The sequence below is a fragment of the Cryptomeria japonica genome, chromosome 10, assembly GCF_030272615.1.
Source record: "Cryptomeria japonica chromosome 10, Sugi_1.0, whole genome shotgun sequence".
NCBI classification, from domain to species: Eukaryota; Viridiplantae; Streptophyta; class Pinopsida; order Cupressales; family Cupressaceae; genus Cryptomeria; species Cryptomeria japonica.
Window position 1 is genome coordinate 665,941,445 of NC_081414.1, and position 18,812 is coordinate 665,960,256.

Here is an 18,812-nt window from a genome sequence, read left to right on the forward strand (position 1 = left end):
ATTCATGCACAAGATTGTATAGTCTGATCCAAATAGGTATTTCCTCTACGGTGGCTTGACGAGGGTCGAAATTGGGGGTCGAGTCCTTAATATAAAACCCTACTCCCATCATCAAGAACGACCCAGTGTTCATCAGCTCGATTTTCTCCTTAGCTGTCCCAACGATGATAAGGAAAAACCCATTTGTTAGGGTTTTGATCTCAAAGTGGCTCCCCCACTCTTCGTTGACCCAGTTCCTAATCTTAGAAAAGGTTGACCAATCCCCTCCCCACTTCATGAAGAAAGCTCTGGCTCGCAAGACTTGTACCAATTCCTTCCAAGCCTCCGAGTCAATACAAATACTGACAGTTCTCTTATCAGACCTTACTGGAATCTCGCCAGTGGTATGGTTATCTGGAGGTGCTAGAAACTTCTTCCTCAATCTATCCTCCATCTGTTGCTTGCTCCATTTCAGAAAGTTCAGAACCTGAGAGTGCTCCCATTTGTTTTTGTCATGCTCAAAAGGGAATCTGGTTTCACCAAAACTAGCTCCCTCCCTCCTCCTCCGTCCCACATCCTGCCACTGCCACTAGGTTGCGCGTGGTGGGCGCCAGGGCCGCTTGTTTTCCATCCGTCTGGTGCCATTCTCGTGAATGAAAATCGCTGCCTCCTGCAAACCCTAGCTTCCTCCTGCGCTCCATGAATTTTATCATCCACATATTATTTTTGTAAAAACGGTATATGTGACACTTAAAATTATTAATAAACTTTAAAAAATCATAATAGGTAATATATATTTTAGTATGTTTTTTTCTTATATAAATTTAAAAACTTAGTCAATTTATTTATTTTTTTAATATTTTTTATAAAATTGTCTTAAAGCGTCATACAAAAACATATGACAGGCAAGGGTGGCTGTCAAATTCCATAATGTGCATCGTCGCATACGGAGAGAAGAAAAAAATCATCAAATCGTATGAACCATTTAGGAGCTTAAGATGTGCAAAGTTAGCTATGTCCACTAGTGGCTCCTTTACCCTATTGAGATGTTTTATAAGTAAAATAAATAAATAAAATAAATAAATTATTTTTTAATGGAAATTTAAATTTAGATATTTGACAAGTGATAGAGTTGGTGGGGTAATTTATAGTCATATGAAAACTTAAAATATAGGAGCTTTTATTATTAGGAAAGTAGCAAAAAAAAAAAACTTAATGAGACTTCTTTTAAGTTTTTGCCCTAATTTCTAGCCATATGAAAACCTAAAATGTAGGAGCTTTTATTTTTAAGAAAGTAGAAAAAAAAAAAACTTCATGAGACTTCTCTTAAGCTTAAGCCCTCCATGGATGGAGAGTGGCTTCCTATTTTTTGCTAGAAGTTTTAGGAATTTTAAAGCTAGCGATCTTATGAACTTTGTAGTAGTTTAAGTTTAAACTCATAAATTTAAGCAAAATTGATGGTAAATAAATTTAATTTTCTCTTTAAAAATTAGATCATTGACAAGTGGCTTAAAATATTTCTAAACTAGTGGGGCAATTTCTAGTGAGACAATTTCTAGCCCCACCCCATTTTCACACCCTTTATGGTCCCATGAATTAAAAAAATTGTGTTGTCGGATTATTTGGAATCTTTAAAAAAAAAAAAAGTTGTGTCACTTGTCAAACATTGGGAAATGAATTATTTTTACTTGTTTTTATTATGCACATACAAAGATATTAATGAGACCACAAGCTTCTTTAAATTTAAGAGCTTAAATTTTTGAAGTTGAACTACACTACAAATTTCATGGGACTACCAGCTTAAAAATTTTCCTAAAAAATCTCAGCAGCAACTCTATTTTTTAGGAAGCCCTCCTCCATTGAACCCAACCTTAAAAAGTAGGGGCTCCTATGAGACCACCTCTTCCTTAAAAATAGAGCTTAAGCCCCCCATAGGACCCTGCCTAAGAGCGATTGAATATTCATGTAGGAGTGACCTAGTCCAAGAGTTTTTACTTTCATGCACTCATCATTTTAAGCTTTGAGTTGATCCAATCATTTTTCATGTAACGTGTCACATTTAGGCCTATGTCAAAATAATTTGTATTATTTTATTTAAATTAACTTATTATTATTTTTGGTTAGGGACTCTTAGTCATGCCTAGACTTTTAAAGAGTCTAAATTCTATTGGTTCATCCAAAAGATGGTTTAATCAGAAATGTTTTAGTAGTTGTTCTACTCATTTTTTAAAGTTTTGTTTATATTTCATTTCATTCATCTTGTCAAACATGTTGTTTTTCATTTTGGAACTCATGACTTGTATTTACCCTATTCTTTGATTGTGTCAAATTCATCTATATAAGTTTAATCAATGTGTTTCACACTTTAGTCAAATGCATGTCACATTTCCCAAAAGGAAACATGTTCTTTATATCGAATTGGTTGACTACAAAGAAGATAAAATAAGATGCATTTAAGACTGATCAACTATATATATATATATTCTTTGGAAGAAGATAGGTTTCAGACTTAGGTAGACAAATAAAGGTTGCATTTGATTATATGAAAGCAATGAACATATATATATATATATATATATATATATTCTTTGGAAGAAGATAGGTTTCAGACTTAGGTAGACAAATAAAGGTTGCATTTGAATATATGAAAGCAATGAACCTCAAATCACGTTTGTGTTGAATAAGGATTGCAAGTTCAATGAAAAATATAAAATTATTCTAAACCTTGGGTTACTTGTCATCCAAACTTCGCTGCTAATATATTAAATGCAAGTCTATAGTGTTAAGTGCAAAAGATGGTCAAACCCTAAGCTCTTTGACCATCAAACTATCACTATGGAACTTGAAATGCCTAGATGCCCGATATATAAACAAAATAAATTTATATAAATGCTTTAGAAACTTTTAAGCAAATGAAAAAGGCAGATGTAAAGACAAAATCTAAACTATGTATGTGAAATGTGGAATCATGGACAAGGTAAATGAGCTATTTGATAAAATGCCTAAGAAAATGTAGACTTCTGTAATGCCATTGTCTCAGGATATTAACAAAATAGATCCAATGAAAATGCTTTAGAAAGTGGCAAGAAATTATGCTATTTGTAGAAGACATGAAGGTATATGGGAGGATGAGTGAATTAGGGAATCTCATCAAGCCACATCAGCTACATTTTATTTGTTTTCAATCTTGAGGCAATTCTCTTTAGCTGTCAAGGACATGGATTTCTTCCTCTTCACCCTATTCTCCAAATTGAGGCCTATACTTTGCTCTTAGTTTTCATAATTTGGGTAAGTTTCATATGCTTGCAATTCCCTCCTCATTTCCACATACTATTCATTTTAGGTCAATCTCCATATAATACAAGTATTTGTGAAAACCATGAACCATGCATTGTGATGAGTCATTTTGCTATGTTACAATGGTAGTATGCACACAGTGAACAGAGTTATTAGTCATTGACTTAGGATTACTATATCTATTCAAATTCAATAGCTTCCTAGCATTCATCATGACAAGCTTTCAATCCCTAGATGAAGAAACAAGTGAATAAATTGAGAATGTCGAACCTGTGATGCAATTGGATTATCTTTAATTGCAAAAGCATTAGTACAATGACATGTATGTCAATGAGAAGATTGCTCTTTAAACATATAGGGGAAAGGACCCAATACTTGTGCACCCTAACTTCGCACTTCTCAAAATCCTACTTGGAAATTTCAAATCACTCTGATTTTTTTACAGCAACTTACTTGGCAAGTAACCTGCTTATAACTAAGGTTTCAGGGCCACATCATCAAATATGATGCCACATCAACATGTTTTTTGCCAAGGTGTCTAAAACAACCCAAAAAAAAAGTGAGACCAATAGACGTGCAAAAGAGACCCCAATAGTTGTGCAGCTGATATGGCATCACCTGATTGGTTACTTTTTACAATATTAGTACATTTCTTAACAACTATTGGTACATTTCCTAACAACTGTTGGTACATTTCCTAACAAAAATTGATATTTTTTGTTTCAAACAATAGGTTTTATTTGTTCAATTTTTGGAACAAAAGGTATCAACAACCTTACAACAATTGGTACATGCTCAACTATTGGTGCTCTTCCCCTAGATACCTCCATATTCATTCTCAATCGGGTAAAGCTGCTTCTTGGAACAATATTTACTAAAATCAGGCACCCCTCCATGAAAGTCCAATCATTTGTAAACTAATGCTGGGGTCTTATGGAGGGGGCTTCCTAAAAAATAGAGCCGGCGTTGATGAGATTTTTAAGGAAAATTTTTAAGCTGATAGTCCCATGAATTTTGTAGTGTAGTTGAGCTTAAAAATTTAAGCTCCTAAATGTATGGAGGCTGGTGGTCTCATGAATATCTTTTATAGGATGTGCATAATAAAAACAAATAAAAATAATTCATTTCCCTCCAAAACTATTTTTTAATAGAAATTAAATTTAGATTGGTGGGGCAATTTTTAGCCCCACCTCTTTTGCACCTGCTCAAATTTGCATGCCTAAAATGTAAGGGCTAGCACAAAAAAATTAATCATGGGACTGCCTATTCCAAAAAAATAGAGCCCAAGCTTCTTCCATGAAACCCAACCTTATTCGTACCTTAGAAGCCTTCCAAAAAGTTCCATGCTAGACCATTTTAATATGTAGAGGTCATTTTTGAGGATGACAATGGTGTAGTGCTGGCCGTATTATGGTAGGAACTGGGAATGAATATGTAATTGTTGGTCACGGGATCTGTTAGGATTTGTTTTTCAGTGATCAAGGCTAATTACAAAGACAAATAATGACAGTTCAAAACTCTTGAACTTTTCAAAGGAGTACTCATTATAAAAACATTATTGGGATCTTTATGCCCTCCTCCCAATCTGACATCAGCTGTAATAATTAATATTTTTGGTAGTAAAGTAAATGTTATGGGTACCAGTAGGGAAGTAAATGTTGGTAGTTAAATTTGAAATAATTATGGGCACCAGTAGGGAAGTAATTAATATTATGGGCACCAGTAGGGAAGTAATTTAGGAAACACAACAAGAGAAAAGAAGAATGTTGTGAGCAAGAATCGATTTTGTGAGCAAGAGAGAAGAGAATATTACTGCAGCAGCAAAGCTTGTGAAAAGAACAGAAGATAGAAGAGTGTAGTGCAACAGCATGCAGCTCCAGAGGAAGAAAATGACTGTGTGCAACTCAAGATAGAACAGTGATGTATACTAATTCTAAACTACAGTAGCAAACAGTCATACATAGCAGCTCTAGATAGTTGCAGAAACTAAATCATGTACAACAGCAGTAAAATTAATTGTAAACATTGTAATTTGAGTTCGAGAGTTTCATATATTTTTTCTTTTGGGTTAACTGGAAAATATGATTTTTTTGAGTGTTGTTTGCCCCCACTGCTCTCCACAGTCTTTATGTTTGTATTTTATTTGAGTTTTGCCCCATCAGATTGGTACCAGAAAAACAATCTCTGTACCCAAGTTGGATTTTTATCTTCAAATTAGTATCAAAGCCCTAGGTTTTAGAGTGTGTCGGGCAATATTTTTCTAGGGTTGTAGATTTATTTGAGAGTCAATAGTGGTCGAAGATAACAAGAGTTGACAGCATCCACCATCTTTTAATGAGAAAAAATACGATGTATAGTCAAAAGAAAATGAAGAATATAATGGTAGCAAATGATCTATGGGGTTATGTAGTGAATGGATTCACTGATGTAATAAACCCAACAGTGTATACAGCTCTTACAAATTACCAAAAGACCCAGCTGAAGGAGATAAGAAGAAAAGATGCTAGAACCCTAATTTTGATAAAGACAACTTTGATAGAGACAATATTCCCTCGAATAGCGGCAGCTAACTATCCAAGAAGACATAGGAAATCCTCAAAACTAGTTATAAAGGGAATGATAAAGTGACATTGATTAAGCTCCATATGCGTCAAAGTGATTTTGAAACTCTCCAAATGAAGAACAATGTGTCTTTCAAATTTTTAACAAAAATTTGGGTTTCATAAACCAATTGTGGGCAAATGGTGAAAATGTGGAAAAGTAGAGGATTGCGGAAGAATCCATAGAATCCTAGCCTCAAAGTTTGATGCAAAAGTTTTTTCCTTTGAAGAAGCAAAATACCTCTCAATAGTGATAGGTGATAAGTTGATAGGTTCACCACAAACTAATGAGCAATATCCTAACAAGTTTGTAACAGCTTCCCAGGGGAAAGCATTTAAAACTCAAGCCAATGCATGAGGTAGGGAGAGAGGTAAAAATAGCTCCAAATGGATATTGAAATGTAGATGGAGAAGCAACTTCAGAAGGGGCGGCTCCGGAGTAGACAACTTTAGATGGATATATAATTAAAAAGGAGCAAGCAACTCCTAGTCTGCCTTTGGAGGCAAAAATAATACTAGTATCTCAAGTGAAAAGTATGATAAAAGTAATTTGGAACGTTCTTATTGCCACAAAAAATGCTCATTATGTGGGTGTATGTTGGCAATGTCATATTAGTCAAAACAAAGTGTTGGCTAATGAAAAGATAACAAAAGTTGATTAGCCAAAGGCCTTCATCATGTGCAACATTGGTGAGCAAGAAAACACTAAAGCTTGGTATTTAGATAAAAGGTGCAACAATCATGTGTGTTAATGAAAATTTGTTTGCACAAATTATTGATAAGAACATCAAAGCTGAGAAAAAAATGGGGAACAATGAAACAATTTCAACTATGGGAAAAGGGTCTGCACTAAGCATGGTGAAAAAAAATAAGATCATGCATATTTTTCCCTAGGAATATAATACAATCTCTTGAGTGTTAAATAGTCGGTCCAAAGAGCTTACAAAATGTAGATAGAGAAAGGTGATTCCATCATCTTTGAAAAGAAATGGAGAAAGAATGTTTTAGCAGCAATCCCAATGACAATATGATGTTTCCTCTATAGAGACAAATTGATTTATCAACACAATTGTAGTTTATCATCCCAAGAACAAAAAATCTATAACAATTTCAATTTTCAAGATGATAATTCAAGACCCCTCTAGGCTCTGGCATCTAAGGTATGAACATTTAGGTTATTCTAGACTAAATCTTTTGTCCAAAAAATGCATGGCTAGGGGTTTACCGATCAGTGGACATGAAGTCTACATTTTAGGCAAGAAACATAGGTAGCCCTTTCAATTAGAGAATTCTTTAAGGGCAAGAGCACCATTGGAGTTGGTACATATAGATTTATGTGGCCCAAATACAAAATTTGGCAATAGGAGAGAGTCAAAATTTTATGATCTTTATTGATGACTATAGCCAAAAGACATGGGTCTACTTCTTGAAGCATGAGTTTAAAGCCCTTGAGAAGTTTACAGTGTTTAAGCCTAAGTTGAGAAGGAGATTGGATACTTTATCAAGGTTCAAAATTTAGATAGAGGAGGAGACTATACCTTAAATTTCAAAAATCAAGGCATTAAAGACTTGACAACTAGCTACACTTGCTAAAGTTATAATGAATGGCTCATAAGGCATGACACCTATTGAAGGGTTTGTAGATGTGGTCGCAAGCTAGGTGGGCTTAACCTTGAGGGAAACTCCACGATTAAGTGTGCTTGAGGAGTAGTATTGGGATGGGTGACCTCCTAGGAATGCCCAAAGCTTCACCTTTGTGAATATCATTTATAGAAGGAATGAGTGCTAAGCGTACCATTCATTCTCATGAGAGATGGGTTCCTGCAAACCACTATTCATAAAACAAGGGTCAATGAGTTTGACTTAATAACTACACAATTGAATACTAATAGCAATATCATAAAATGAATGAGTGTTTAGATAATTGTTTTCAAAATATGGTAGCATATTATAATGATTGCGATGGTCTTAACATAAAATTGTTTTCAAGGAAACTAACTCCTCATGTAGAAAAGATAGCGAACAACACATAGCTAAATAGTTGTTATGAACTCGCTACTACAAGAGTGACCATACATAGCCAAGGGATCAAGCAACTATAATTAGGGAATTAGGACACTCATTGTCAATGGAGCAAAAACATGCAACTATAATTTTAGTCATCGACAATCCATCAAAAATGATAATTTTCCATAAATGATATAAAGGAACTTCTCAACATTAGATAGTGGCATAAGTTGTAGTGATTAATTTGTTGCATGTTGTCATTTGTCCATACATGTTGATAATTTTGTTTTTCCAATCATAGATAAAGAGTTTTATAAAGATTCTATTTTTAAAAGAATTGATTTTATTAAATTTTTGTATTTATGTTTCTTTTTAAAATAAATTAGTTCTCTTCCTATGTTTTGAAAATGAGTTAACAGTTGTAATCTAAGTTGTTAAGAGTCTATCTAGTCAATTATAACTAGAATTAATATATATATATATATATATATATATATATATATATATATATATATATATATATATATATATATATATATATTGAATTTTTTATGTAAATGAAAAACAAGATTGTTTTCTTACCACTTGCATTATTCTTTGAAAAATAATCTAAAATAGTTCTTTATCAATCTATGTTGGCGTGTATGCGAAGGAATGAATGATAAGAAGAATTAATTGATATTTTTTTAAATTAAAAGAGACTATAACAATCCAAGTAAGGATCTGTGACGTGTTTTTTATGGCAGTGCCTAACACGGAATAAAGTTACCTAATGGTCACTTCACTCTCTCTTGATCAAAGTTAAACCGTATGCTAAGATTGTGATAAGATCAAATGACTAACTTGTTGGCACTATGTTGTCATTGATGTCAACCAGTATAAGATGGCAACCGGTATGGGAGATTGATGGGCATTTTTTTCATTGATACATACCGTAAATGGTGTCATTGATGTCAACTAGCATAGCTGGTCACCGGTAAGGAAGAGAATGACATCAAGCATAATGGCCATTGGAGTCACCGGTACACAAGTTAGTGTTGACTTGTGTTGAAGATATAAGAATTGCAGACCTGTAAGTGACATGTTGGCAGTGCATTGTTGCCAACCAACAAGAGAGCAAGATGTTGGGTTGTTGATTGTGATGAAGAAGCGAAATGTTACAAAAATTACATCAACACCGGAGGTGAATTATGTGTAGGCAACCGGTATGTTGTGTGGATATAAAACAACAAGAATCACACTAGTTAAAGATGCAGTCACCATATGAAGAGATGACTGACAGTGAATGTGCCCAACCAGATCATATGTGCCTATTTGAAGATATGCATTCTCAAACAGGGAAGCCACTTTGGTGCATTGCAAGATGCAGATGACAAGGATCCACTCCCATTGGTAAGTGAAGCTTATCTCCTATTATGCATGGAATGCATCATAGTTCTCTGAGATAAGACAAAAGAGTTAAAGGCAGGTGATTGAAGGATCACACCGGATCAACCGGTGAAACACTAAGTTGCCTTTGGTGCATGAGATCAGAGATATGCACCGGATCTGCAAGGGAAAACATGATGAGTTGCCGGTACAGAGAAAGAAGGATATGTTTATCACTTTGACAAACCAGTTGATAGCAGAACCGTTCGAATGATGAAGAAGGCAAAGTTGATGTAGTTGTAGACAAGCAAAGCAACCAGATTGAAGAAGGAGAAAGGTGTTGCCACATATGTAGATAGATGGAGATTGTTGAAGGTTGATGACATGGTGTCATCAAGGTGGTTACCGGTAAAGCTGACAAGGTGCAGAAGTGAAAGGCTCCCATCTATTGAAGATGTGCATGAGGTAGGTTGGCAAGTGTGTTGACCAGTTTAGGTGTTCCACTAGAAGAGAAGCAAAGTGCAAGGGTGAAGACTGATCGATTAGGGTATAAACCGACAGGGTTTGTGAATCGGTAGATGAACCCAGTTGTGTGGTTGGTCAGTGATATTGTCTGGACCGACATGAAAGACTTAGCCAAGGTGGATGCCGATAAAGGGGCTATGTGGAGTTGAAGTGATATGCATGCACAGGTCGGTGTGGTGTGTTGGTGAGGTCGTTGGCGGTTGGTCCAACATTAAATGGTGATTGCAAATCTCGAGGAAGTACAAACTGATCTTGCAGATCAAAGTGGGTGAAGGAAACCACATCACGCACGTGATTGACCAGACACAAGGCCAAAAATCATGCTACAAATGGCTAAATATAGAAGACGTGAATCACAAGGTAAATAGTTGGGTGATGCTCATTGATTGAGTGTTGATCATCAATCAAGGACATGAGATCTGATCAGATATGATGTGCCATGATGATAAAAGATCGGATTGGATGTAGATTCAATGCATGGCGAAAACCCTAGCACGCAAATGTTTGAACTCACGTTTAGGCGGGAAAGTCTGGCTATAAGAGTGCGAGCCAAAGATGTAGTTGGTGCTACTAAATGAGAGAGTGAGGGTAGTGAAGAGAGCCAATCAATCAAGAGCTCAATGACAAACAAAGAAGAGACTGAGTGTGTAAGAGAGAATCAGGTTGAAGAGTTCAACTGGCAAGGGTGAGGAAACAGATAGTCTGCCATTAAGTCTGACAGAGGAGTGCACTGGTGGTGAGTGAACCGGCCTAGAAGATAGCAGTGAAGATTGCAGTGAAGAACCGGTAAGATGAGAAGCGAGAGCAATCAAATAGAAGACAATTGACTGAGAGAATAAGACCAGTGGTGGCTAGCAGTAGTGTGACAGAGAGAAAAGAGAACCGACAGAGAGCAGACCTGCAGAGAAGAAGAAGAGGTTGAACCGGTAAGGTTGCACCAGAGAGTGAGTTGCATTAGGAGATAAGGTTGCAGCAAAGAAGGTGACTAGAGAACCGACAGAGAATTGGAGAGAGGAGAACTGGTGAAGAGACTTACATAAGTGTTACAAAGTTCTTTTGTAACAAGGCTATTACTTTTGTAATTGATTATGTTCATGATAGATCATTGAGTTGGAGCTCAGTGTAGGGGTTGGTGCTCCTTGGGTTGGTGCCCTAGAATCAGGGGTTGGTACTCCTTGGGTTGGTTCCCTAAAGCAGGAGTGGTGCTCCTTGCTAGGTTGGTGCCCTAAATTTTATAACCGAGGTTTTCATTGTGAGGCTGGATTGGAGCAGTAGTCTCCAGTAGAACTTCTCACCGAGGTTTTTCCCATCTTAGGTTTTCCTCATACATCTGGTGTTATGAGATGTCCCTTTTATGTGTGGTTGCATTTGTGGTATCCTTCCATCTAATCGGTATGTCTGTTTTATGTTAGATCAGTTAACCGATATACACACATAGGATAGAAAAGGGTTAAGTTTGGAAATCACTGATTCACCCCCCCTCTTAGTGGTATCTTGTGTTCAATATAACTCCAAGGTTCTAGTTATGCAATGGATGTGACTCAGTTAGCCTGATGTGATATGTTGGTAATCCAAGGGGCCTTACGTTTGGATCGTTCTTTCATTTCTTTGTTATGATGTGGAACTTCATCATCAGATATGGCAATTCTGCGATGCCTCTGCTTCGAATGAACTAAACTGGAACTAACTAAAAATAAAGGGGAAAGGGTTTAGAAAGATCTAAATCTACTCTTAAGGGCAGTTATATCAATAGATAATGCTTTAGTGGACAAATTCCAAATAAACCCAGCTTTGCTTCACAAAGTTTAACTACAACTCTGCAAGAATCGGTGCAATCTTCTGAGGATGTTGAAGGATTTTCACATTGAGAAAGTGAATTTTAATACTCGACACAACGCAATCCAAATGATTTTTCACAATCAAACTTAGCATAAATTTGGGGGTTCAGGCTAACTTTACACTGCACCTTACAATCAACAAGATGGAAAAGGTATGAACCATAGAAATTCATCAAACACCATTACATTCTCCATTAAAATCAAAGCAATTTATCTAACAATTGAGAAAATAAAAATCTACTCTAAGTGAGGAAGGTGAAACCATGCGAGTTTTGAAAAAATAACTTAAGTGGACACCATTAGAGATCAATGTTTCACTATTATTATCTCAAAAACTTATCGCAACAATTTCATACAAATCTCCCTCCGCTTTACAAATGAGGGGACCACCCCTTTATATAGGCTTCATGCCTTGGCTAAATGCAAAACCCTAATTAGGGTTTCTCCCTTAAAGATTCCCCACACATGATGCAACAAGGTGGGAATCAACAATAAATGCCCATATACAATTAATTGCATCACAAATTTTACAATTAATTACATTACTGCCAAAAATGGCGTCCATTGTGCATTGAATGCATCATCATCCATCAAGCTCACCTAATAAATCATAAATGCAATAAATATGCCTTCATGCAAAATCGCCCCATGATGCCATAAATGCACCATCATCTTTTGAACGTGATCATTGCATGGAAAAAGAATCTACCATAATGCCTTAAATGTGACGGCTACATGCAAAAAATGCTCCATTAATTCTTCATGCGTTGACCCGACTGCCACTTGGCAAGAAATCCCTGGAGAGAGAAAACTTTACCCGGGAAGAATTCTCTTGAAGTTTTGAATTTTCCTTGTTCCGGGGAAGCTTTTCCATCAATTTTGCAAATCTTCTATTTTTTAAGGATTTTTCAAAATTAGGGTTCCGGGGTCCAAGAGGGAGAAAATTCTCTCATGAATCCAAATTTATCATCATTTTGAAATTCAGATGATTTTTGATGCCTGCAAATGGATTTTTCAAAAAAATTCTTGGGGGGAGATTTTCTTGTTTAGTTCTTCCTTGATTTCTTCCTTGCCTTAGAAATTTTATCTTCAATTCATCCTTGGCTTTGATTTCTTCCTTGCTTGGAATTCCATCTTGAAGGAAGGAATTTCCAATACTTAGTCATTTTTTCACCTTTCCTGGAATTATGTCTTGAAGGAAGGAATTTCCAGCACTTAGTAAAATTTTCACTTTTCCTAAAATTTTGTCCTGAAGGAAGGAATTTCCAACACTTAGTCAATTTTTCACCTTTCCTGGAATTCTCCTGAAGGGGGGAATTTCCAACACTTAGCCATATTTTCACCTTTTCCAAGAATTTTGTCATGAAGGAAGGAATTTCCAACACTTCGCCAATTTTTTGACCTTTTCCAAGAATTATGTCGTGAAGGAAGGAATTTCCAACACTTAGTCAATTTTTTCACTTTCCTGGAATTTCTTCTTCTTGGGCGTAATTCTTCCTTGAGGAAGGAATTTTTTGAATTTTGAACCTTCCTTCCTGAACCTTGATTTTTACTTCTTGCTTCCAACCTAGGGCAAATTTTGGAACTAGAGAAGAAATTCTGGAAATTTTTTCCTTGAGGAAGAAATTTTTTGTGCTCTTTGAATTCATCACATCTGTAGGGAGCTTTTTGACCGATTTTCCACATCTCCTATTTTCTAGAAACTTTCGTAAAATTTAGGACCCGAGTTCAGGAGAGAGAATTATCTCACGAGTCCAAATCTGCAAAAAAATTCAAATTTTGGTGAGATTTGGTGTCTAAAAATAGATTTTTCAAAATTTTTATCGAGGGGAATTTTTTTGCTTTTTCATTCCATTCCTGACCTCCAAATTCCCCTTTGCCTTGAAAAATTTCCACTTTTGGGCATTGAATTCACTTGGTGATGGATTTTACATCGTTTCATGAATTCCATGGCACATGGATTTTGGTGCCTTTCTGACTCCTTGGGCGAAATTTTGCCTTGGTCTTGGATTTTACGTAATTTCATGAATTCCATGGCACATGGATCTTGGCCCCCTCCTAACTCATTGGGTGGAATTTTGACCTGGTCTTGGATTTTATGTAATTTCATGAATTCCATGGCACATGGATTTTGGCGCCCTCCTGACTCCTTGGGCAGAATTTTGACCTGGTCTTGGATTTTACATAATTTAATGAATTCCATGACACATGGATTTTAGCACCCTCCTGACTCATTGGGCGAAATTTTGACTTGGTCTTGGATTTTACGTAATTTCATGAATTCCATGGCACATGGATTTTGAAGTGATTTTCTGGACTTAAGTGATTTTCAAGCTTTCCATTCCTAGACTGATGATACAAGCCCACTGATTACTAAAATTTGACTGTCTAAAAAACTATAAGATAGAGATCTGAAACCACACTCAAACATCTTGGCAATATATACATAAAATACACGGGGGCTTCATTGGCTAGGCAATATTATATCACGTCCATTTATATTGGGGGGTTTAATATCCCAAAAATGAGGGTACAATATATTGCCTATTAGTGAAAATATGGGGGTTTTTAATCCAATCTCTAAAAAAATACAATATTTGGTGAAAATAAGGGGGCTTTTAATTCAAGCTATGTATTGGGAGGGGGTGATAAAAAATGAGTTTAGGGCAATATTTTTAAAAAATAGGGGGATTCTTTAGTATGTCATGAACACACATGATATAACCCAGTTTCACTAAGTGAGTTCCTCATGATAAAATATAACTGAAATTTGATTAAGTTTGAGAAATTATAAAATCTAGAGCTTGGGAAGAGAGGAGAGAGTGAGATAGAGAGAGGTGAAGGGAGGAGGAGAGAGATAGGAAAATAGATAGGCCTAGAGCTTAGGGGAGACAAAGAGTGTGAGATAGAGAGATAGCAAGTGAATGATGATACAAGTCCATTGATTACTGAAATTTGACTAAGTCTAAAAAATTATAAGATCCCCTAAAATCTAGAATCTGCATTATGACTCCTAGAGATCTGAAACCACTCTCAAACATCTTGACAATATACACATAAAATATAACTTAAATATAACTGAAATTTGATTAAGTCTGAGAAATTATAAAATCTAGAGCTTGGAGAGAGAGCAGAGAGTGAGATAGAGAGAGGTGAAGGGAGGAGGAGAGAGATAGGAAAATAGCTAGTCCTAGAGCTTAGGGGAGACAAAGCGTGTGAGATAGAGAGATAGCAAGTGAATGATGATACAAGCCCACTGAAAAGTGAAATTTGACTAAGTCTAAAAAATTATAAGATCTCCTAAAGTCTAGAATCTACATTATGACTCCTAGAGATCTGAAACCACTCTCAAATATCCTGACAATATATACATAAAATATAATTGTTACCTATTTTCGCTAATAAGCTCAATTAGGTAGAGCTTTTATGTTTTAATGAGTAGAAAGATACATTTTATCTTTGTTATGTCACATTCATGTGCATAAATAAAGAACAAAAGATTACATTATCACATATGCAAATGCAAATGCATAAGAGAAAGTACACAAATTTTGAGGAAAAAGTAATCTTTATTGATAATTTGAATGGATAATGTCCCACACAAGCCGTGAGAATGACTAAGTTGATCTAATTCAATAATAAGTCTAAACTATAAAATTAAAGATCAACTAAACGAATGGGAAAAACATATAAAAGGATAGCATGTTCATCATTGCCTTAAGGGCTCGTGTAGGGTTGACTCTTCAGGTCCAGCTTGATCTTCAGTATCTTGAGTCTTTAGCTTGTTTGCTCCTGAGATCCAAAACTTGCAGTTGATTGTAAATTTTGTTAGAGCTCAGGGCATGAAATCTAATTACACGCATCATCATCAGACATATAATTTACAATTATTATTAGATTGAATCAACTTAGTGATCAAAAGAGAGATAAATGGAAAGCTGGTTGATCAAATCATCAGGAGAAATCATTGGATTCATTATTTTTACTAACTTGTTTGCTTCATGTGCAGATACAAGAAAAGTAATGTTGTTGTTCATCAGTTTCACATGAGTGGGGGAAAATGTGGCTCCCACAAGAGTTGAGCCCAGCTCGTTAAAATGTTTTATGCAGTGTGAACATCATGAGATCAATATTGTGTTCAAGAAAACAACTTCATAAGAAGGAAATAATTGCATCATTATAACATATGCAAGCCTTTTGTATATTCAAAGTGAAAATAGTCATCTTTAGAAAGATAGTCATGATGCTTTTGAAGCAGTCATAATACAGTTCGTTCATCAAACGATGGACAAGGTCTTGGGGCTCTATGCCCAAAGAAGTAGTCCAGTCACTGTTTTGCAGATCTAGTGACAAGGAACGAGTATCAAATGAGTCAAGGGATCTTTCAAATAATGTCAAGAGGTTTGAGACACAATTAGATACACAAGAAACATATTTGTGATAGTAAGAAGCCATTCATTGTCAAGAAATAAACAATATGATTCAAAGACAACATATATCTTTCAACACAAGGACAATGGCAATATCAAATTAGAACAACAAGATGATGACAAAGGGCAATCACATTCACAAAGACAATAGAGATAGAGATTTCAAATGATATAATGCATTGTTAACAATCAATAGATGCATTCTTGAACTCACAAAGTGCAGCTTTGATGAGCAGATACAGTTTTGATGAAAAGATATACACCGTCCTATAGCAACACATTAGTACAATCACCTTTCGAGGAGGGCACTTCATAATAAAGACCAAATAGTTTTTGCAATCATTAATGAGGATACCTTCAAAGCTATCATGAGAAATCATCTTACACTGTCAAAACACTGAGATTCGTTGTTATAGCAACCAATGAGGTCCTATGATAGGGTGTGAACAAAATAATTTTCTAGCAGTGGGGTTTGTATCAGTACTATTTATAAATTGTAGTCCTATAGGTTTTGGGACAATCATTGTGGATTAATATGGCACAAGGATATGAAGAGCAATTCATCTGCAAAGATAACTATCTCACACTAGCAAAGCTTGACAATACATTAATGGTGATAAGAACAGGGACAACCCTTTTGATAGTCTCAAACATGGTAGTAAAGACATAAGGTCGTGCCTTATCATATTATAAGATATGGACAACATATAAAAACAAATAGATGCCCTTTGTGCTAAATTCTAATGAGTATTGTAGACATTAGAAGATATTATCACAATCATCAAATAAGATGCTACAACTATATTCTCAGAGAACGGGCAGACACAATGACTGTCCAAGTATAGAGATCAGAGTATACAACAACAAGGTCATATTGAGCAATGATCAAGGTAGAACAAGTTTGAAACACTATTTTCTCAGTCATCAAAAGTGCAATCCCTACATACCATATATGTGAGGTTTGTCATTAACCAAAAGGTTTTGCAGATTCCTTTAAATGTATGGACAAAGATGCACAATATAGTAACCAACAATCAACAATGATGGTTAGAGAGGATGTAAGTGCGGTGATATAAAGTTATTTATAGCCCCATGGCCTAATGACAGAGATCTTGAACTCAGATCATAGGAGCTACAAGAAGATACCCAAATGAAGTTCTTATTTGCTACAAGGCTTCAAAGGCAACATGTCAAAGATCATAGTTCAAGCATAAGAGAGTGGAGCCCAGGGTTATCAGTCATAGTCTCAGTATGAACCGCCCATAGTGAGCATACAATTCTAAGGAGTCAGGAATTTGGCATATGTGCAGTCAATGGAGGTTAAGATGAAGAATCACAAGATCATAAATTTTTGCAACTAATATCATGTCAAATCTGAAACGGTGTTTGGAGCAAATAGTAGCAGTCAATAAAGGGTTTAGAAGAAAAGGCAGAGTTCTACTAAAAAAGAAAGGCCCCATTCTCATGACAGTTTTGCAAAATGACTAGCAAAAACATTGATATCAATGAATATAACTCAGAGAGAAATAAAATGCAGTCAAATCTGAGCGAAAAGCACAGTAAGAAGCTGCTAAATAAAGCATGAGATACAATAAAAAGAGCATCATAGAGCTTCATTCAGGAAGCAAGCAACACAAAAAATATTTGAAGGGCAAGAATACCCATTTGGAATCAAAATAACTCCAAAGGAAGGTAATCAATAGTCATCACAGGGGTTTGAAGAATGCTAGCAGCCAAAAGTCAGTACATGCACATAATATATGTCTTGAAAGGATCATTGTTGAATACTTAGCCAAGTATAACAATAAGCAGCCCAGACACAGTCAAGAGAAGTAATATCTTACTATCAAAAGCACAAGTATAATGTAGTCTCACAATGAAATTCACAACCCTAAAGTAGTGAGACTACATCAACAAGAACTATCATCACGCAGAGAATGCACAGAAACACCCATTACCAGAATACAGTCATAGCCATAGTGATTGGCTTTAATACTAAGCCATCATTTACAAAAGAATAGAAGCAAAAATCCTTCATCAAAGAGCATATATGAAAGAACAGATGAGCTTACCACATGTTAACTTGTAGAAATCTTCATCATGTAGCAAGAGAACAACAACTTTGGAGAGATTTCGAGCTCAAACCCTAAAGGGTTTCATGGCAGCCACCCACAAAAAACAATGAAGCAAATAAAGAAAAGGTCGAATCTTTGATCTTTTTGTTACTTTTGAGTCAAGGTTATGAAACCCTAAAAGAGCCCAATGGAAGTAAAAGGCTTTTTTGCCTTTATTTTATAAAATCTTTGTTTTACTCATTTAGGCCATGATATTTCCTCATTTATTTTTGCAATTCTTTTAAGTGTTTGATAAACACTTATTATTTAGTCAAATAAACCTCCTTGGTATTTTTTAAAAGGGTGCTTTTATTTTTTCAATTGTAAATCTTCATTTAAGTGACAATATAAATCACTTTAAATGAATGATCTCTTAAAAATGCAATAAAAGACGATGTCATACGTTGCTTTTTGAAAATCATGAGTCTCATAGGAGTTAAGTAAGCTTTGATGCTTGACTTGTATTTAGGGGATAAGTGAGGTGACTTGAAAACATGTGGAGTTAAAATAGGTGATTGGGACACCTAATTGGCAGTTCACCTTCAGTCAAAGAGTCCAAGTAGATGAAGTTTGAGTCAAGGAGGTTTTTGAGAAGCCTAACTCCTTGATTCTTTCAGTTACACCCCTTTCTTTGAGGGATTTTTAGTTGCATAC